General features: G+C 32.4%; 1 long non-coding RNA gene across 4 annotated transcripts in view; it reads right to left on the bottom strand.

Moving 5' to 3' along the window:
• LOC107513527 overlaps positions 1–22,847 on the bottom strand; it is a 479,315-nt gene that overhangs the window by 33,674 nt on the left and 422,794 nt on the right. For all 4 annotated transcript variants that reach the window (XR_004956357.1, XR_004956356.1, XR_004956355.1 and 1 more), the window contains one exon: positions 1,257–1,484. This is a non-coding gene — a long non-coding RNA (uncharacterized LOC107513527). The remainder of the gene's footprint in view (positions 1–1,256; positions 1,485–22,847) is intronic.

Genomic DNA, 22,847 nt, shown 5'->3' with positions numbered 1-22,847 from the left:
ATGCATCGTATGGTACATGTGTTACTTCTCAATTAAAAGTGCAATGAAGCACTTATAGTACTTACAATGTTTTAAGGGACCACGTTTGAAGGAGATGACCTTTTTAACAATTATTTTGTTATCATCATGTCACACAAATGTCTTTTTTCTTAATTTTAAATCCCAGAGTTGAATTTATTGATGGAAAACAAGAAGCAAAGATTCTATTTGTGGAAATAGAAAGGAATGTACATGAGGGGCAGAGGGTGTTTTGCTTGGCAGTTCTTTTGCTACCATTTTGTTTTTGTTTTTAGTGCTGGAGGGCAGCAAATTGGCAGGTGTAAATACAGCTCTAGCTAGTTACATACTGTATTTACAATCAGTTATTATGGGTTACAATGTCTTGGTGCATAGGGAATTAGGCATACAACTTCTGTTAAGAGTAATAGAAGCTTGTCTAATTTCAAGCATAGCGTGAATGTACTTCAATTTAATCTTGCAATAATTTCTACCAACTCTTAAAAAGTGTACAGAAATGGATTATTAGGGATCCTTCTGTTTGTATCTTATTTTGTACTTGCATAAAGCTTGAAATTTTGAATATACATTTAAATCTAAAATTCTAATGGATATAATTTGTCATAATAACAAAGGTAAGTAAGGAATATGCATTTCTCTACAAATAATGAGAGAGCGATTTCTCAATTTAAAAGATGATTCATTTAATGGTATCCATATAGCATATTACTATAATTTTTGATTTTTAAAAAGGTAAATAGCTCTTTGTCTATCCAAATTTGATGTAAAATAGAATCATTTATGATATCGTTTGCACTTTACTAGTATTTGCATGTACCACATGTCAAATCATGTCCCAGAAACACAGCCACCACCAAGTAGAGAAAGCCTCTTATCAGATGACTGCTCAGAAGGCAAAGATTATAATGTTAGTGTGGATGTTGCTTTTTAATAAGGAATTTCCATGTTGAAGAAAGGAAAGGAAGAATGGTTTTATAAAACATTAAGGGTAGACCACACTTCCACAGGACACCTATCTGTAGAAACTTTTGAAAGCTCCTTAGAAACATGAACTCCCCACGTCCCTACAGTTGCTCTGTGTATTCAGACAAAGAGCCAAGAGGATTTTGACTTTGAGGAGGATTCCTGGAAAAAGATGATAGGAGAGAGGTATGAAATAAATAATAAATAAATAAGTGACTGTTGAATAAAACAGTTAGTTTCGCCCCAGGCTTCTGCAATAGCTTATAAATTCTTACCGGCATTAGTTTACAGCTGTAACTTCAGGATATAATAGGAGATTGAATCTTATACAGGCAATGAAACAGATGATCAAATTCACAAGGGATTGTGTCAGGCTTTTTCCAGTACTAAAGAAACATATTAATCCTTGTCACTGTTTTCAGAAACGCTGTGACAGAAATAAACCTGTACTGTAACTTGGCCCTTTTAATGAGCTTCTGGAGTGTGGGCTTTCCACTCAGCACCTGAAAAACACAACAAAACACCTTTTATATTAAAGATGTGAGGTTTGCTGCTGGCTAAATTTGTACACAGAAGTCTATAAACCAGTGCTCAGCCAGCTGGGAAGCAAGAAAGCAAATTCAGATTCTGCCATGAACTTCACAGACCAATTATCTACTTGGAATCATGGGAGTTTAACAAACAAATACCAGCCCCTGCTGAGCCTTTTCAGGCCAGCAGCTTATGGGTGATTCAGTTGCATCCGAGGCTTTTAGACTGATCAATTCTTAATCACAAAGCGCAAAAATTATTCTCAGACTCATGTCAGTTTCTTTGGACACGTTTGTTAACAATCTGCTTCAAATCATTTTTTTAAAAAAGAAACTGCAGACACTGTTTTTATTGACTCCCCACTTGTAAAATGTTTATAGCTTGTTAATTTATATTTACCCCTTTACTTTTGCCTGCAAATCAACATCACTTAGCACAGTTTGGTTACACTTTGTCCAAAGGAAATTACAGAAGCCTGCTATGGGGCTAAAATGAAGGAAAGCTGCGGAAAATCAATACACTGCTGATTAAACAGATCGTAGCAAATTCACGGCTGTATGCTACAGCATGGAGACATCAGTGTGATGCCTATCTAGCAGTTAATGTGCTTTCAGTCAGGTGAAGAAAATTTCAGAATAAGGCAAAATCACCCAGAAAAACAAAAACTACACAAGAATGTACGTGCTTATGTGAAACCTACATCTTGTGAAACCTACATTTTGCATAAGGTAGTACTTCACTTTGGAAATAAATAGGATGTATTTATTTTACAAAGTAAAGCAGTGTACTATCTTTATTATGACACTGATACTTTGTATTTTGAAAAAAATTAATGGCATTGCAAGATACCACTTGTGGTAGTGAATCAAGTTTTTTTTCTTTTTATGGAAGATTACGTTTATGAACACTTTCTTATAAAACTTCAATTTGGCAATAATCAAAAAATTGAAAGGTAAATTTTTTTTTTTTGTAGAGGACGTCTAAAAGTAATAAAGATACCCTAAGAAATAATCTAATTCAGAAAAAAATCATGTAATTTCCAATTTCAGATTAGAAGCATGAACATGAAATAAAACAGATACAAAAAGAAAATGCAGTTTATACATAATTAATTTTTTAAAAAATGTAGTAGGAATGAATAATATTAACACAGCACAGTTGTAAACACCAACATTTGTTTGTAAATTGCAGACAAAGACAGCATTTGAGCTACAGGGAAGATCTGAAGTAACCTGAATAAAGCAAAAGTACTTTGAGTTGAAGCATAAGCTCTCATTTCTATGCTACCCAGTTTTTGGGCTTTGAAAACTGAATATTTTGAAGACTGTAGGAAAGTATGCATATCCTCAAACCTGCTTGAGAGGTGGTACCTTCTTTAATCCAACTTAAAAGATTGCACTGTATTGTATTGTACGTGAGTTAAGGAGATGAGAAACAAAGTTTAAATACAATCTTTCTAGAAAAGTTTAAAAAGAAGAAATTTAATTACACCTTTCTGTTAAACTTTTTATTTGACCTATACATTTCTCTATTTAGATTACCGTAATGCTATACCCAAAGTATTTTTTTTTTTAAACTTGATACACCAGGGTAAAGTTTGTGGCTCTATTTACCATTGTTCATTTGGGATAACTGTAGCTTTGCTATGTTATGGTATTCTGGCAGATAAATTTCAGTAGTAAGTCCTTATACTAAAAAATATATTTGAGAAAATTATGTTCTATACACAAAAGCCAACTTAATTTTCAATCTCTGTTGTTTTTAATTCTCTTTTTCAAAATATCAAAGTCTTTCAAATGGTAACATGGTTAACTTCTTTGCCAAATTCTATGTGTTAAAATGAAGGTGTTTTTGAGTCATCAAAGCTTATAAAAAGACCTTTAACAAGTAAACAGCTTTTCTCTCTCTCTCTCTTTTTTTTTTTTAAACTGGAAGATGTGGTATAAGAAAACACATTCATGGACACCATATGTGAACCAAGTTTCATCCCAAGATTTTGAGATTTTTGAGATTTCCTAGAAAATGAGGGATTTAAATTTATAGTCTGGAGAAGAGGCTCACTCACTGACACCATTTTCATAATGACATATATGGATATATAAAACTCAAGGTATTATGCTTTGATTATTCTATTTGTCAAAATCTTTGATAATCTTGTTTAGGAAAAAAAGGTCTTTCGTAGTTCAGGAATATAAAAAATAATCATTTTGGTATCTCTATTTTAGTATGAATATTAACTTCTCTTTCTTATAAACTATTTATTAACTTTTTCTATATGTAACATTCAAATAATAATTTTTACTTATTAAATATGATTTTTGACATTAGGAGAGCAAAGCAACAGATATCAATGGAAACAACAAACATTTTAGAAAATATAGAAAAATATCTATATTTGAAATATTTATTGGTTTGATAGGTTAATTGTGCTCTTAAGTATGTATTTTAAGATTTTTATTTCTTTGTGGCATTGAAAGAAAATTTAATTGAAGTGACACATTAGAATAGAAGATAATGGAAAAAGGAAAGACTGAATAGTCCAAATATAAACTTCTGAACAAAAATTTTCTAAGTCTCACAATTTAGGTAGATAATTTCATATTTCTTTGTAGTTTCAGTAAGTTACCAATCGTTGTTTGTAAATATGCTTTACTTGATTTAAAATATATACATTATAAATTTGATAGTTGTCAGGGATGTGAATACCATTTGGTAAAAACCCACTTTTTCTTATTAATACATGGTAATTTATCACCATTAAGTATATGATCCTCTGGAAAAAAACTAGTGCACATTGTTCTCTAGACTATAATTTCAGTGTTCACAATATTAATCTTTAATTAAATTATAGTTATTTTAGAAATGTATGTCCTTAATTAAATTATATAGCAAGCCCATAAAGAAGAAATGACTATGGTAGGATTAAAACATGTTTAAAAATTGTACCACTGAATTTTGAATGCTGTCTGTCATCTACAAAGTATGACTAGCTAGGTTCAGAAATGACTAGAAAGTCAACTGAAAAATTGCCAAGTAAAACTGTTTGGCTCCTTAAAGAACTGTGCATTAAAATTTTGGACAGTTTCTCTATTAAATCTAACCATACTTCTTATAGTATATACAGTATTACATTTCTAAATTAATTGCCATACTCCCATTTGTTAAAGAATTTCACTCCATGTGAAAAGCAAAGTCTCACTAGATGTGAATTTTACACTGCGCTAGATCAATCCCAATACCAGTAAATGGATATTATTAAACAGCATGGGGTAGTGCAAACTGGGAAAGAAAACTTGTAGTGTGCTGCCTTTGAGCAGACCTGGCTTGCATGCTGTGACAGGGCAATTGTCGACATGCTTTTTCATGCCAATCTGCAGCTTTTTCAACTCTAGATGCTATGGCAACCAGGGTTTAACAGACTAAGCAGCTAACAAGCTTCCCTGATGGAATTGTCTGGTTGTGTGATTGCCTTGTCTTAGGGAAAATATCAAATAGAATGAAGACGCTTGTGGACATTTGTCAAACTGATTATAATTTGGACAGTTGAATCATAATTGTCTGTTGTGTACTGTACAGTAGTGACATATGCTATTTTCCACGTTCCTTGCAGAGTGCACCATTGCATTCCCGCATTGACTATGTTTCCCTTGAGAACAATGGGTTCTGGTTGCTGTAGGTTTGGTGTAACATGGCAGTCCACATCTTACACTAGATCATCTGGGAAAGAAAAGGACAGTTCTATTTTTTTCTCTTTGACAAGGCTTGTGTTTGATTTGAACTATATTTGTATGAAATATAATGAACACGAGTTGATGTGAAAAGATATTTCTCTTTTATAAAATGTTCATGTTCATGGGGTAAGTTGTAGATCAAAATATGCAGGTGAATTAATTTGTTATTTATGATTGGGCATAATTTTAGTTCTTTGGGAATATTGATTTTTTAAATTTGCAACCACTTAAACATGTATTTGTGTCACCAATCATATGCATAATTTAAAACACTGAGGAAATAATCAAGCTTCTCTGATGGAATGGTCTTGTTTTAATACTGCCTTGTCTTATTGAAAAAGAATAGACGATACTCCCTTTATTGTTTTAAATGATTAAAAGCCTACTAATAAAATTTCAGTCTCTAAACAGTCAAAGACATTGTATTTTCAAGATCATTTGATACCGAATCATTATTTTTCTGAAAGGGATACATCTTTTTAAAAATTAAAAGCATTATAACATTTCATAGAAATGCAAATTATCATAAACAAAATTTAGGTTTCCATTTTATAGGTAGATATATTAAGTAAAATGAACTATTTTGCAAGGACAATCTCACCAATTACTTTACAGAACATTGTGAAATAGATTGTTTTGTACTTTAAAACATATCAGTGTTGTCTTGAGGATAAAAATTTGGTATTTTCAATAGACTCTGAACTATCTGAGGTTTGCTAAAAATATAAGTTGACGGTAAGAAGATTTTTAGCACACTCATCTTGGCCACATCTCACTAATCACAGAGTTCTATTTTTCTGTTTTCTTATTTAAATTTTGAAATACTTCAAATTGATGCTTTTGATTTCAGATGCTATGGCCTCCAGAAAAAGTAGGGTCCCTCCCTCCTCATCATTTCAGTAGAATGGGCAGCCATCCAAGTTGCCTTTTAAAAAACCTAAAGTCACATACAGTGACTTACATTTAGATGGTACAATTCCTAGAATGAGTCTTTTGAGAAACCTGTTCTTTTTCTTAAACAGAAAGATCTTGGAGTGAGAACACCTTCTATAATGAGTGGTACACATAAGAAGGGTGGGAAATGAAATTGGGAACATTTTGCTCTCTTCTTAAAGAGCTTCTCTAGACTAAGTTGTAAAAATTATTTTTGCAGTAATAGTGTATCAAAATTAATGTTAAGAATTACATTAAAGCATTATTTTATTTGAGAACTAACCATTTTTTCACAAAATAACTTTTATTTACTGGGCTAGCAGGTCTTCTCTAATTCTTAGTTTTCAAATTTACCTTCATTATTAGTCACCTCTGTTCCTATCACTTTCCTGGTATTAGCTAGTGTTGCACTGGCTTCATTCATTTCCCTGAAGAATATCACTTCTTCCCTATCCAACAGGGAGCTTACTTGAATCACATGCTAAATTCTTATCACTTGAAATTAAGGAAAATCACATTTTCAGTGGAATAAGAATTTTCACTCTACTTTTTCCTTTGAATATTAAGGATTCAGATTTGATAGATTTTACTTCTGAATTCATTGAAACTTTTTTTATTCAATAGATTCAAACTTAGAGTGTGACAGATAGTGCCTACTTAGTTGTTTAAAGTACTATGCCCGGAAGCAAAGTAATTCTTTCATTACCACAGAGCAGAGGTAAGAGTCAGGGTAGTTTATATTAGTTCAATGACAATTTTCCAGAGGATAAGAAAATTATAGTTCAGGGTGCAAGTATTTTCTTCCCTGTTTAGGTATATAAATAAGTGATATTTACTCAATTACTAAAGTAAACTTCAACAAAGAAGTCAACCCTCCTTTGTGGAAAAATAGTGTTCTTTATACCCATTATTTGGAGTTATTAATATCTATCGTCTAAAATGGGCAAAGATGGATAAGCCCATTTTAATGTTTAGAATAAAAGAAAAATCTCGTTTATGGACTCACTCAAAAGAATATGTAGTTCCTAAAAGAGGCAAAGATGAGTCTTCACTGCTGCTATTTTTAATTTTCCTTTTTTATTCTTTTTCTCTGCCAAGAATTATACTATTTCATCAGTTTTGTAACGATAAGGTCAATCCCCATTTTGAAAGGCACCATAAGGCTACACCACCCCTATGATCTCATCATTCTATTAAACCAAGGCACTAAATTACCTCTTTTACAATGAAAATATTACGTGGAATTCATTAACATTTTAGTACAAATTAGTTTAAAGCATTATCATCTTGGTAATGCTACCAAAATTCCATGTGGAATTGGGCAGAGGGCTATCTCTGAATCCCCAGTCAGCTATAGACTTCTGTGTAAAATTCACACTCCAGGGACAATAGCTAGGGGGATGGCAGAGAAAGGCAGCAATAATGGTGATACACCACCTCCCTCAAGCAGTTTATGATTACCTGACTTCTGTGAAGCCAGCGGATTAAAAAGAGCTGAAATTTGTTTCTGGAAACAAGGGAAAGTTCTCCTTGAGAATGTCAGAAGGGGAGTTCTGAGGAAAAGGTAAAGCGAAAATAAAATGTATGCACCATGACTTAGCAACAATTTGAGTATTGTAGTAAATGTGATCATTCTCATAGTCTCAGGCAGGTGGAGTGATGTATAGATTTTATTTAATTTTTCCCATTAGGTAAAGTTAGAGTGGGTGATATTCACTTAGCATGGAGAAAAGTTAGTGTTATTTCCTTATAGTTTAGAGTAAGCTTTCTTGGGTACACAATGCCACTTAGCTCCTTAGCAAGTTCTCTCGAATACAGGAACTTCAACTTTTGTTGAAGGGCACTAAATATATCACTAGAACTAAATAATTGGGTAATGAACCTCATGAGAATTCTGGTCAGTGATTAGCATATTTGGAGTGATATTGAGAGAGACTCTAGGAAGATGGGGAACATCAATGACACAGGGCTGGAGAGGCATTCTGTTCAGACTGGCCTCAAAAATGATGAACAGGTAATACACATTTGTCTAGATTCAGAAATATTAAAGCAGTGTTTGACATTTCTAGCTCTGAAATTCATATACATACAACATTTGGCCACTTCTGAGATTCTTCTCTCTTTCAAGTTATTTTTTAATTAAATTTATTGAGATGACATTAATAAAATTATATAGGTTTCAAGTGTACCAATCAATAATATGTCATATGTATATTGCATTGGGTGTTCACCACCCAAAGTTATATTTCCTTTTGTCACCATATATTTGACACTTTTTACCCTTACCTACCTGCCCGCTCCCCTCTTTCCCCTGTTGTCCATGTCCACAGGTCTGTTTGTCTTGTTTTATATCTCACATATAAATGAAATCATATGGCTCTCAACTTTTTCTATCTGACTTAGTTCGCTTAGCATGATAATTTCAAGATTCATCTATGCCACAAATGGCAGTATTTCATCTTTTCTTATGGCTGAGTAATATTCCATGTATGTATGTACCACATCTCCTTTATCTAATCATCTATTGAAGGACACTTTGGTTGTTTCCAAATCTTTCCTTATTATTTCTAAAATAATTCAGCAAAAAAAAATCCCACAGGAAATTATTTAAAAATATCATCTGGTATTAATAGTGGTACTTTCTCTTGTTTTTAACTTTCAACACTTTTTTCCCTTAAAGAACAAAAGCAAAATGAATGTAATAATAATATAATAATAATAGTAATAATCATAATCATGTTAATGAAAATAGCTAACATTTATTTAGTACTTACTATATTTTGGGTTTCATTTAATTACTTTAATGTATTAACTGATTTACTTCTTTCAAAATATGTAGGCATATTTTATAGATGATGAAACAGGCTCAGAGAAGTTACTGATTTGCCCAATGTCACACAGCTAGTAAGTGTGCAACCAGTATTTTAACCCAGATTATCTGACTAGTATCATAACTCTTTATACTCAGAAATCTTCCTATGATTATTCAAAAGATGTGTTTTAATCCTAGGTATTGATGAATAGATTTTACTAGTTCCACGTACTACAAATAATACATTTGATAAAGATGGCAAAATTTGTCTACTGACATCATTGGATTTTATGTCCTTGACATTTGTACTTATATACAACATTTTGCAGTTTTAAATGGAATGAAGGTTAGGAAATTCAATCCTAAAACTGTATCGATTATATTTATGTAGTATGGAGTGATAGTATCATTTTTTGAGTACTCACTATGTTCTCAGTATTGTGCCAGGTGATTTAGCGATACCAATACTATGAAGAAGGTATTACTACCCCAATTTGCACGTAAGAGGATTGAGGAATAGAGAAACTTTCACACAAAACCAGTAACTAGAAATGAGATTCCAGCCATGGTATATCTGAGTTCACTTCTTTCTCCTAAGGTTTATTATTACTAAACTCGAAAGTATTTTATATTCAAGAATTGTGAAAATGGTAATTTAAAACTTTTTCAATCTTACTTGTGATAAAGATAGAAGAAGAGGTAATGCCATTAGTGACTTTGTAGAGGTAATACAGATATAATCTAAAAAGTTCTCTGTCAGCATGTTAGCTCACAATGATCTATCTTTACATTGTAGCAGGGGTGACAATCTACTCATCACATATATTAAAAAAATATTTTCCTTTATTATGTACTGATCTTGCTCCAGAGCCAAGGCTCTGTTGGTGATAGAAAGAAATTTTTGTTTGTTAATTATAGGTAGCTCACGTCTTCCATACTTTATAAACAATTGTCATAGCTGTAAAATATGTCCACATATTTGCTACTTCTCCCTTCAGAAGGTGGAGCCTAATTCCCCTCCCCTTAAATGTGGACTTAGTGACTTGCTGCTGAAGAAAAGAAGATGGTGGAATTGACAATGCACAACTTCTGATATTAGGACATAAAGGCATTGCAGTTTCCTCTTTGCTCTTTCTTTGGTGTTATTCAGTCTGGGGGATGCCAGGTGCCATGTCAAAAGATACTCAAAAAGCTGATATAGAGACCCATGTGGCAAGGAACTGAGGCCTGTAGCCAATAGCTAGTGAGGAAGTGAGGCCACTTGCCAACAGCCATGTGAAAAAGTCTGACCTCAAATGACAGAAGTCCTGGCTGACATTTTGTTTGCAATCTTATATGAGACCCAGAGCCAGAACCACCTAGCTAAGCAATTCCTGAATTACGGAGCCATAGCTATTTGGAGATAATAAATATTTGTTGTTTTAAGCCACTAAGTTTTGGCGTAATTTGTTACAGAGCAATATATACTTAATATCAGTTTCTGTAAGGTAACATTCAGTAATTTTCAATTCAAACTCCCTAATAGGATTAGCTGCCCAAATTACTCAAAGAGTCTCTCCTTCTCCAACATTCTTCTAAAATGGAAGGTTTCCAAAGGAAAGCTGAAGATGGAGGTGTTTTGTACCATTCTCTAGGCCTTGTTCCCTCTGCTGAGAAGACCCTCATTCTACCTGGATACTGTTCCTCCCCACCCCTGAATGGAGTTCACTGAGGGACTGGTCCCATTTGAATATCATTCTGGAATCTATTCCTTCTGATTGTGAACTTGGTCATTGCTTCTGGGCTTAAAATACTTGCACCTTACAGTCTTTGCCATGGCCCCAGTTCTCCTTTAATTTACTTGTATTTTCAGCAGTTGAGCATGTGGAAACTTTGAATGCCTCATGCATCAGGTATGGGCCCTGAGGAACTTTACCATCTGAGATGGTTTACCATCACAGATTGTTCCTAACCTGCAGCTCCTGAGGCACTGTACATACAGTTCCCTGTTTGTCGTGGAGTTTATCTAAGATTCTTGATGTTTTCCTAGGCTATATCTCGAGAATGCAAGAACAAATTCTTTTAAATTGGGTATCTCTTAAATTTTTTTTATTATACTTGTGAAAAACTGGAAACAGCTTAAGTGCCCACACATAGAAAAGTAGTTGAATAAACTATGGTACATTACACAATGAAGTACTATACATCTGTAAATAAGAATGAGAAAGGTCTTTTAAGGATACATTGTTCTGTGAAGAAAGCAAAGTGCAAAAAAGTATGTATAGTAGGTGACCAAAATTTAAAGCAAGAAGGGAGTATAAAAGAATATACATGTATCTGCTCCTTTGTGGAAAAGACTTACAGGAAGAAGAAAACAGAAACTAGAGAGATTGATTATATACAAGAATTAGTGAGAAAGGGACAGAAATAAGGAGGCAATAGGAACATGGTATAGGGTTAATGGAGAAGCGATACTTTTGTGAATATACTTATTCTTAGAACCGTGATACTGTTTCTTAGAATCATGATATTGTTTCATGATATGCCTCCCGAATAAATAAATGAATGATTAAACAAAAAGGATTTGAGGAGAACCCCAAATGGAAACAACCAGTAACCTAATTGTATTACAAATAAATAAAATAACCACACCAAAGAGGGTGGAGATAAAAGAACATAAAGTATATTAAAAAGCAGTATTTTGACTAAATATAGTAAGTGTAAAGACAAACAAAACATCCCATGATATTTTCACAAATGCTATACTCTTCAGTAAATTTGATTCTAACATGGGTATAAAGTTAGGAATTCTGAACTATTTTATGTTCTAGGGCTTGAACAAATAAACAAATATAGTTAGTAAAGAGCTGAATTTTTCACCATCAGAGAGATTACACATGAAAATAGGAAAGACTCAAATAAACCCTATCATTGTAAATTGGAATAAAAGGTATTAGTATGAACTCATAATTTTTAATATATGTGTATATACAGATGAAGATATAGAAATAAATGTGTGTATCAGTGTTATTATACATATGTCTATATCACAGCTCTGTTCTCTATCAGGGAAGGTTGTCCTCTTCCACTGATTGGGCAGCTTGGGGAGGGGTACACATATAGCTGCGAGGGAGGAAGGGGACACCCCCTTCGCCAGCCAGATTAGCTGAATCAACCTTGGCAATTATTGGGGTGACATGTCACAGCCAGATCTCCCTCGCATCTGCCTAGCTCTGTTCTCTGAGAGTGCCTAGAAACAATGACAACCCAGTAGCCATGAGCACACTTAGCACTTAGAACTTAGAAACTAAATATCATTTTTCAATTAAAAGAATGAGCTCAGAGCTCCTTGGAGAAATGGCTAATATCAGGAAGGGCCAGGGCTAAGAAAATACAGGATGAGACTGGAACATTTAGTTTTTTCGAATTTTATTTTATTTTAATTTTTTCCAGTTAACTTTTTGGGGTAACATTGGTCAATAAAATTATACAATTTTCAAGTGTATGCTATAATTTGACATCTGTATATTCTATAGTAGAAGCTTGATTATTGATTTATGACTTTTTCCTTCTCTTTTAATGTACTCAGAACTATAAATTTTCCTCTAAGCATTGCTTTGGTTGCATTCCACAAATTTTGCCAAGTTGTATTTTTGATTTAATTTTAATTTCTTTATTTTTAAATTAAGTTTATTGGGGTAACACTGGTTAATACAATTATATAATTTTCAGGTGCACATTATAATTTGACATCTGTATATTCTGTTGTATACTTGCCGCCCCAAATCCAGTTTCCTTCAGCTACCACGTATTTGATCCCCTTTACCCACTTTGCCCTCTCCTGTCCCCCTATATTTGACCTCTTTTACCCCATCTACCTCTCCCCTTCTCCCCCGCCGCCTACCCTCTGATAACCACTAGTCCATTGTCCATGTCCATGAGTCTCTGTTTGTCCTGTTCATTCATTGCTTTTAGGTTTATATCCTACATGCAAGTGATATTATGTGATTTTCAACTTTTTCTGTCTGTCTTATTTCTCTTTGCATGATTATCTTGGGTCCATCCAAATGGTAGTATTTCATCTCTTCTTATGGCTGAATAATATTCCATTGTGTATATGTACCACAGCTTCTTTAGCCAATCATCTATCTAGGACACTTCAGCTGCTTCCATGTCCTGGCCACTGTGAACAGTGCTGTGAACATTGTGTGCAAATATCTTTTCGAACATGGGTTTTCAAGCCTTTGGGGTAAATACCCAGTAGAGGGATTGCTGGATCGTACGGTAGATTAATTTTTAATTTTTTGAGGAACCACCAAACTGTCTTCCATAGTGGCTGTACCAATTTTCAGTCCCACCAGCAGTGTATGAAGGTTCCTTTTTCTCCGCATCCTCTCCAATACTTGTTATTATTTGTCCTGTTGATTATAACTATTCTAACAGGTGTGAGATATCTCATTGTGGTTTTGATTTGCATTTCCCTAATAGCTAGCAGCGTTGGGCATCTTTTCATATGTTTGTTGAACATTTGTATGTCCTCTAGGGAGAAGTGTCTGTTCAGGTCCCCTGTGCATTTTTTGATTGGATCGTTTTTGTTGTTGTTGTTATTGAGTTGTATGAGTTCTTTGTATACTTTGGATATTAGGCCCTTATCAGAGGTGTTGCTTGCAAATATATTTTCCCATTCAGATGGCTGTCTCTTTACCTTGTCGACGGTTTCTTTTGCTGAGCAGAAGCTTTTTAGTTTGATGCAGTCTTATTCATCTATTTTTGCTTTTACTTACCTTGCCTTTGAGGTTAAATTCATAAAATCCTTTTTAAGTCCAAGGTCTTTGAGTTTAGTTCCTATGTTTTATTCTAAGCATTTTATTGTTTCAGGTTTTATATTCAGGTCTTTAATCTATCTTGGGTTAATTTCGGTGTGTGGGGATAGACAACAGTCTAGTTCCATTCTTTTGCAGGTGGCCTTCCAGTTGGACCAGCATCATTTATTGAAGAGGCCTTCCTTTCTCCACTGTATGTTTTTGGCTTTTTTTGTCAAAAATTATTTGCCCATATAAATATTAATTTACTTCTGGACTCTTGATTCTGTTCCACTACACTGGTTCTGTGTCTGTTTTTCTGCCAATACCATGCCGTTTTGATTCCTGTCCCTTTCTAGTACTATCCGAAGAGACTGGAACATTTTAAAATAACTAAAGTATAGGAGTACTCACAAAATAATGGAAGCATCTCAAACAAAACAGAACACAAAAAAACAATTTTAAAGAACTCTTAATGGCCAATGTTGGGCTAATTATAGAACAACCCAAATAATGCTAGATTTGAATCCTAATCTTTACATTATAATAATTATCAATGACTCCACACATATATAAATGAAAAAATAAATAGAAGAGAGTACTTTTCTTTATAGTAGAATATAAATTAATAAATCTATAAGGAGCAAGGGAAATGGAAATTCGCCACTAAAGAAACCCCACTGTAATATTTTTTTATATCTATCCATCTGTATACATATTATTCAAACCATCAATGGATGCTAGAAGTAAAGCATAATGAAAAATAGGATATTTATATAGTTTTAAAGTATTCCATCACAAAATACTAACTTCAAAGGGAAAATATTAAGTCTTTGGGATACCATTTAACCCAATGTGTCAAAGTTAACATTACCACTAATAAAATATAATGCCATCATATAATCCATTATGGGATGTACTGAGAAGGACATAGCATCACTTCTGTTTTAATTTTGCCAAAAAAAGTGTAACATCAATCTAATTATGAGAACGCATCAGGAAAATGTAAATTGAATGCTATTCTAAAAAATAACTGGCCCATATACATCAAAAGTGTCAAGAACAAGAAATACTGAGGAACTGTCACAGAGTGAAGGACACTAGAGAGACATTACAACTAAATAGAGTATGGGACCTTGAATTGGGTCTTTAACAAGAAAAAAAGGATACTGGTAGGAAAACTGCTAAATTTTTACTAAAAAATAACTAATTTTTTATTAATTAATGATATATTGTCATTTTTAATTTCATCATTTTAACAACTGAACTACGGTTATAAAAGATGTTAGCATTATGGGAAGCTGGACGAAGGGTCTACAAAAATTCTTTGTCTATTTATGTAACTCTTCTAAAGCCTAAAGTCTAAATTTCTTTTTTATAAAATGTTTAAAAAATCTTGGCAAAAGTCAAATCCTAGGGAATTTGCCTCAGCTAAGATAATCCAAGTATTCTGAAAGAACAATGTCAATGTGCATCAAAGGTAGTTAGTTCTCATGGTCTGAAAAACAATATCATGTTAGCTGATGTCAACTATGCTTTCGGATCACCACAATTGAAGCTAGTGTTCTGGTCAAATTAAAATAAATACTCTATGTGACCACACACACAGATAGACACCGCCCCCCCCCCCCCCACCCCCCCCCCCCCCATAATGTACCATTCCTGGCTCCACTCTCTGGGGAATAGAGGAATGGCAAGAAAGAATGTTCATGATTTACTTCACATCTTTTCCTTTGTTCTGCCTTTCCTTTTCCAATCTGACAGAAACTGCCTCCATCATACCCTCCCCCTTCTTTAGGTGGCATTCACTTTATCTATTACTAGAACAAAGTAGCAAAAGTGTTGCAGGGAAAGAAACTCATAAATAATTACTTCTCAATGACAGGCACTTAAAAATATTACCTCTGGCACACTTATTAACTGCTTCATGCATTTTAGTACCCGGTTATCCTCAAAGTTAGTTTCCCAAAATCTAACTTTATCTCTGGGTTACAGTGTAATGTTCTTGAAGGCCAAGTTAATATCTCACACATTATTTGTATCTCTGTAGAATTTACCAAACACCAACTGGTCAGTGCATATTTTGGAGATGGTTTGAAGTAGATCAATCACAAATCACTTTGAGTATAGCATTAAAAGAAGTGTGGAGGAATGATCTATGAAGAGCAAAGCCCATGATTCTCCTTCCTGCTGATTTTTGAAAGGTTTTGTTTATAGTCCATCTTAAGTTTGCCACTTTGCCTTTTTGTACCATAAATGTTCTCAGCTATGGAACAGACATACCCTCTATTTAAAGATTATACATATTATAAATAACTTCAGGATCTTCTAAAGAAAGATGGCAAATAAAATATGTTATAATTTGAGGGCATATGGTTGGGAAAGTTTTTCATGACCTGAGTCGTCATGCTTCAAGAATTCTTGAAGAAAACACTATTTCTATCATAAGAATCTTAGTTCTATTCTCTGAAATGTGAGCAAATTAAAAAAATTATTTAAATCTAAGATGGGATCAAAAGAAGAGTGTGAACAAAGAGAGTAATATATGTGAAGATTTAATAGCAGAATATAACTCACACAATATTAGAGTTTGTCAAGAATCAAAGCCTTAGAGTTAAATGTATAAGGATTTTGGCAGGCATAGGAAATTCTGAAAATTTTATTTATGTTGAAAATATCATGATTTAATTTTCTAATTTTTATATGCAATTAACCATAACCTTTAAATTATATATTTTTTTGGTGTGTATTTTGAGATGCTCAGAATAGACTTGTATGTTTTTACAAAATTATATTATTTTAATCTTGTGGAAAGTTCTATATTCACACTGAACAAAAACAGTAAATTTATTTAATTCATGAGAAAAACAAGATATCTCACCTTGAAGATATCTGTTGCTTTTACAAGCACTCTTGAGTTACTGCTATTTTATTTTTTATAAAAATTTTTCTGTATCCCATCATTTATCAAAGAACACTTGGGTTGTTTCTATATCCTAGCCACTATGAACAATTCTGCTGTGAACATCAGGGTGCATACATCTTTACCGATAAATGTTTTTCATTTTTTGGGGGGTAAATACCCAGAAGAGGGATTGCTGGGCCAGAGTGGGGTAGAAGGTAGATAAGGGTAAAGGAGTTAAATATATGGTGACAGAAGGAAATTTAACTTTGGTTGGTGTACAATGCAATATACATGTGATGTATTATTGAATTATACATTTGAAACCTATATAATTTTATTAACCAATATCATGGCAATAAGTTTAATAAAAAAACTTATATTGAAACTATATTAAAAAACCAAAACAATTGTTAATTTATTGTGAAATACTTTTGCCCAATTATGAGTGGTTATGCTTGAGAAAAATAATAACAACATATTTTGGCATTATTGGATATGGTTTATGTATGAGAACTGCAATGTCAATCTCAGAGCTATTATCAGGTGCTCCTTTGACTGAGACACAGTCCCTCTATCTTTTACATCTGGTAGCCAATTGAAGATCACTGAATATTTTTTATTGCTAAATTTACAATAACAACATTTAACATTATAAACATTATTGCTTATAATGAAGAAAAAACTTGCTATCACTATTTTTACAGACTTAAACTTAGGAAGAGATGGATTGTTACCATGTTGAAGGAATAATATATAGCATGGTTATGGTTAAACTAAAAGGGGACCTTTTGGGGTGGGAGCAGAGTCTGAAAACTAACAAATTATTCACATAGTCCTAGCACACAAAAAAGCATACACTTCAATCAGTTGATCAAGGAGTTTATACTCAAGTTGGAAATAGACGATGACAAGATAACATCATTTATATAACACGATGATGGTGGTCACTAATGACAGCTAACATATACTACAGGCTAACTATGTGCCAGACACTATGTTAAGCTCATTTCACACATTTTTTAATCTAATATTTTATATAGTACTAATATAAAATGAAACATGCTTTCAATGAAGTTTCTTAAATAAACTTTTATTTGTTTCATGATTTTTTTTTACCATTTAACATAAGCAGTCATAACCGTGTTTTCAGTGTAATTCAATTATATATTTTTTTAGTTATCCACTTTGTATTTGAGAATCAGGTTTTGATCTTCAATGAATCTGTTCAAGATTGAATTAATCTTTGTGTTTGGAAAATTAATTTTTTAAAAATAATAGCATTTACAACTGAAACATCTATTTTTAACATTCAAAAATAAATAAAACAATATGTTGGATTTGCTATTAGATCAAAATTTGGGGAAAAAAGTACATGAAATTACATGTTAAAAGTAAATAAATCCCCCAAATAAGCTCCAGGAAGCTTATGAAAAGTTGAATCAAAGTTTAATGGGTAAATGAGAAATAATAGCATCAATATCTTCATTTTCAATAACAGCAACAAAGTTCGTGTGCTTTGCATTCTTGAAACCCCTTTATTTTCAAAAAGGTTTAGTCTTGCTTCAAATTTTAAGAACTTGGATACTTCCTTCAATTATCTTATATAAGGTTTCTATTGATTATTATACTATATATTTTATATTATATACTATATAAATGTATATGCAATGGTAAGAAACAATGATTGGTTTTAATTTTCCAGCTTGTATGGGGTAATACATGCAATTGACCAATTTATAATTTGTAGATAGTTTTGTGATATTACATATATCAAAATTCTCCTCTCAAATAAGATTATTTCCCTGTACCATCTAGTCAACTCAGTATGTTATTTCCTATTTACTTTGTGAATGTTAACTAGAGGGTTGTACTGATTTGAACAAATTTCTGACTTATTCTGTTAAGGGAAATACTTAATACGTAGAAGATGATGAAGCCAAACATGTTAAATATGATAATTAGCTTTATTTGAGTTCTTAATATATCTCAGGCACTGATCAAAAATACTTTATATGGATTTTATCAGTTAAACTTAATTTTCTTTGGTGGTTATTATCATCATAATCATTGCCATTTTATAAATAAGGACAGGTGTTTAGCATTTTTCCCAAGCAATTTTTCCAAGGCTGGACATAGTAAAAAATGCTAGAGCAGGATTTAAATCCAAACATTCTAGCTGTAGAGTGCATGCTGAAATATTAACACCTTATCAAATATATGTAAGATTAAAATCATTCTAGGGTTTGAATGAGATTATCTATAGAAAGTCTCAGTTTCTCACTGCTGTGGTATGAAGAACAACTTAAAGCCATAATAGTTTCTAACAGCATTGGTCATTTATTTCTAAAAAGTTGCCTTCTCACTAAAGAGAGATACTTTTTTTCCCATCAGTAGACAATAGTTTTAGGGCATCTTGCTCAAAATGGCAGTTTCAGAGAAATGGATCTGGGATAGGCTGGATACACTGACAACTGGAAAACTCCTGAGGTGCAGGATCATGTTGACTTTAGTATATAGGATATTTCAGAAATCAGAATAGTTTTCATTCTTCCTCATATTTAGGTCTGCTTGCTTTAGACTAGACAAATCAAAGCAATGAGAAATCTTAGGACAATTTAAACATGTTACTTCTGGACCAATTTCTTAGAAATAGTATGGTATCTAGAGTTGTATTCAAAATATATAACATCATGCTAGTACCTCCATCATGCTAGTTTTCCTGTTTAAATGGTCATATTTTGTTCTTCTGGCTTTCTTGTCTGAAACCAGTTGATGTGTATAACGTCAAAATGTAATTTACATTAATAATTCATGCAATGCAGGTGTATATGAGAAGTTAGCAAAGAAAACTAAGTTAGCAACAAGTTTTTAGTTTAAAGATTCAGCAATATGGCAAATATACATTGAAAATTCTCAGTCATATACTTAAAAATTTATAGCAGAATCCTCCAGTAGGGTCGTCCAATCTTCAAGTACTAGGTCCAGGTTTAACTTAGGGTATAAATTCAGGTGCATTGCCCTGTAGGCCAAGTGTCTGATCTCTTTTGAGAGCAGCATTAGAAAGTCTTCACATTTGAATAAACATAGATGGTAGTAATAGGCCATGGCTATGTAATAATGTGAAGAAGAAAGTGGAAACCTACTCCAGATCTATTCAAGAACGCTATATTACAAAAACGCTGTAAACACTGCAATATTAGATTGTCCTTGTATCTTAAAGCACAGTAATAAAAGATGATGGAAAGTCTTAGGCTGCTTTCCTGCTTGTGAAAACTAGGGCTTGCCAAGTTCCACCTTGCTTCTGTGGCAATCCCCCAAATATGCTTTTCCTCCCATAGGTAGGAATTCATTTCCACTGTCTTTAAATACATTCTTGCTAAAAATTGGGTAGATGGACTTATATTTTCAGATTGAAATTAAAAAATGATTGAATTTAATGACACTTTAAAATTACAACTTTAACTGACATGTTAGTCTCATTACCAAGAATTATTTAAATTTTTTACTTGTTATGTTGTATGAAACTTGTTGTATTCAATATTCATTAATAATAAACATGTTAGCAGAGGCAACAGTAAATAAATATGATATTTTAAGTAGATCAGTATTAATTTAGTGATATTTGAAAGCAAAAGGAAAGACTTACCACTTTAATTTTCTACGTTTTCATTGTAGAGATGAGTTCATTTCATATTATTAATATAAATCATTTTATTAAGAATATCATAATAGAATATACAGATGTCAAATTACAATGTACACCTGAAAATATAAAATTATATTAACCAATGTTAACCCAATAAACAATTTTAAAAAAGACTATCATTAGTAATATGTAAATAACATAAAATAGTTTTTTAATAGAAAGATTTATTTTCTCCATTAATTTTTGGCAATAAGTGGCTGTTTGATTCTCTAAGTTAGAGTCAAGTGGATTATTTTCAAGAACTATTCTCTACATGAACACTGAGAAAATCTTGAAATCTAAGATGTAAATAAAAACAGCTAATGTAGGATTGAAATAGTTAATCTCAATTGAATCGGACCAAGACAATTAATCAATCAGTCAACAAACACCTGTGGTTCATACACTATGTTCCAGGCACTGTATATGATGAATAGGAATGGAGTAATTTGTGAGAGACATGGTCCCTACCTCTGTGGAGCTGGCAATATAGAATGCTGGCTATTTGATCTATTTTACCAGATGTATTTCTTCCAGTAGGAGTAAAATAAGAATTTGTATGCTTTATAATATACAACTATTTAATAACTAGCATATATTGCATACTGAAGAAGTATTTGAGATTCTTTGAATTACACTTTTCTTCACATATACTGGTACCATGAAAAGGGCTGAAATTATGCAAACTTCTCATTTTATATTTTTGAGACAATGACAATATTAAGATACACATATAATATTCTATAGAAAACTAAATGTGTGAACACAATTTACATCATCTGAAAAATCAACTTGATTTTCTGAAGTAGCTGGTGTAAAATGAGCCTATGTGATATAAATATGCTCAGTGACAGCAAGAAGATGATAATTATCTACTAAAGAAATTTAAGTTGTATTTTGATGATGTGGTCCATTATGTAGCCTTTGCAAACATTCACTGAACAATTGGTTTTGTTTAATAAGTCCATTTATAAAAATAGCCAATATTGCACATTGGTGCTTATCAAAGGCATTTTTTTTTCCTTGAAGGGGCTGCACATGTGCAGTATCAAACTACCGATTAATGTAATTTGTTTGGAGCTATTTTTCTTTTTGTACCTCAAAGCATTAACTATCAAAGGTGAATGGTAAAATATCCAACCCAAAATGGGTTGTATGGCTATCCCAACAACTTAAACAAAGGGAGTAGGGAGAACACATGTGTTACATTTACCCAGATTTTTATTTTTAACTGAAGCTTTTAAACTAAGATAGATAGAAAACAGTGTTTAGGAAGAAATAATGCATACTGATTTATATAAAATGCTATTGGCTGTATTTTTCTTTTTGTATTAGCTTTAATGAATAGATATGCCTTTTATTTTGTGGAACCCTACCATTAAATGATACCATCACTTTTTTTTTCTGCCTAAATAAATTCAAATTCTTGTCACCTACTATCTGTACAGGAAGGTTTGAGACATTATTTCTAATTGAGATTTTTACTGAATATCTTTTAAAGATAAATTTGTTTTATTCTTTCACCCACTATTTAAAAGGATTTTCACATTTTTATCTTCTAAAGGAATTGTCAATGAGAAACTAAAACTGCATAGACTATACATTAAAATCACTTTAGTTTTTAAGCTGTCATGAACTGTTTCAAAAAATGCTAAGTTGCTATTGTTTAATGTCTGTCATTTTATAATGCTTTAGAAGTTATCTATCCTGTAAAATTATTAACTGATGCTAAAATTGCCTTGTAAGTATTAGGACAATAGCAATTTTGTAACAGCTGGGACACTGCCAATGTAAGATAAGTACATTTTGCTCTGTAGATTCATAAAGTGCTTTGAAATGGTTTGTAACTGATGGATGGATGCATTTTCTAAGTGTAGAAAGCAATATTTTGTAGAAGGAAATGGCTTGAAAGCTGACACACATGCATGCAAATGCCATTCTCTTCAGTAAGTAATTTGCTTTTTCTTTCAAAAGCATAAATGGCATAGTTAGACACATTATTTTGTATATTGCACATAACAATACAAGATGCACAAAAACAGCAAGTACAAAACATTTCATATTGATAGAAGAACCCATGGCTGTAGTATATGATTAGCATAAATGTATACACACTGAAGTAATGCCTTCAGGATTAAAAAGTAAAACTGAAAAAAACTGGAAAGTTCTACTAAACTTCAGGAAATGACAATATTTATTAGGCTTTTCCTGTTCTAACTTAATTCTTCTACTTGATTGGAATTCTGCATCATTTTAAATGACTATATTTTCCTTAAACCACTAAACATTAATCACAGTGCCAATACAAGATTACAAGCTAACATACTTTTCTGTATATCTGCTTAGGATGACACATTCTTTAGCTTTTAAAAAATAAAAGTCAACAATATATTTCCCTGTATGACAAGTGTTCATATGGGACTAGTTTTATTCAAGTTAAAATTGTCCTATGGCTTGAATTGGATGATTAAACATTTAAAAAAATATA

The sequence above is a fragment of the Rousettus aegyptiacus genome, unplaced genomic scaffold, assembly GCF_014176215.1.
Source record: "Rousettus aegyptiacus isolate mRouAeg1 unplaced genomic scaffold, mRouAeg1.p scaffold_m13_p_3, whole genome shotgun sequence".
NCBI lineage: Eukaryota > Metazoa > Chordata > Mammalia > Chiroptera > Pteropodidae > Rousettus > Rousettus aegyptiacus.
The sequence above is the reverse complement of the archived record's forward strand: the minus strand, read 5'-3'. Positions and strand labels throughout refer to the sequence as shown.